Source organism: Penaeus monodon, chromosome 15 (genome assembly GCF_015228065.2).
Source record: "Penaeus monodon isolate SGIC_2016 chromosome 15, NSTDA_Pmon_1, whole genome shotgun sequence".
NCBI lineage: Eukaryota > Metazoa > Arthropoda > Malacostraca > Decapoda > Penaeidae > Penaeus > Penaeus monodon.
Window position 1 is genome coordinate 36,025,004 of NC_051400.1, and position 406 is coordinate 36,025,409.

At 35.7% G+C, this 406-nt stretch overlaps 1 protein-coding gene across 1 annotated transcript in view; it reads left to right on the plus strand.

The window, feature by feature from the left end:
- Nucleotides 1-406, plus strand: part of LOC119581995 — a gene marked incomplete in the record, with an annotated part of 29,281 nt that overhangs the window by 26,882 nt on the left and 1,993 nt on the right.

Here is a 406-nt window from a genome sequence, read left to right on the forward strand (position 1 = left end):
CTGAAAAAAGTGTAATTGGGGATGCCAAAAGACCACTGATTAATGCCGCTTATTGATATGATCACACGCCAGACCGCCTTGGCAAGATTAATAACATGGCAGCCATAAATCAGTCACTCTGATGATTAACAAAGCAATTATTTATCGCTGTGTATAGGCACTAGGTGGGCGTGTCTTTACGATTTTTTTTTCTTCGTTTTCTTCATATTATTTCGTTTTGTGATTATTTCCGTGTGGTTGTCTGTTGCTTATTTACGTGAATATATGTTTGTTGATGAGGGAAAGTTAACTAAGACTAAGTAAAGACAAGGAAAATACTGAACTGAGAACACATTAGAGAGAAGAAAAATGTTGTTATTGATATTATTATATCTAACTGAGATGACACTAGAAGGAAGGGACGTGT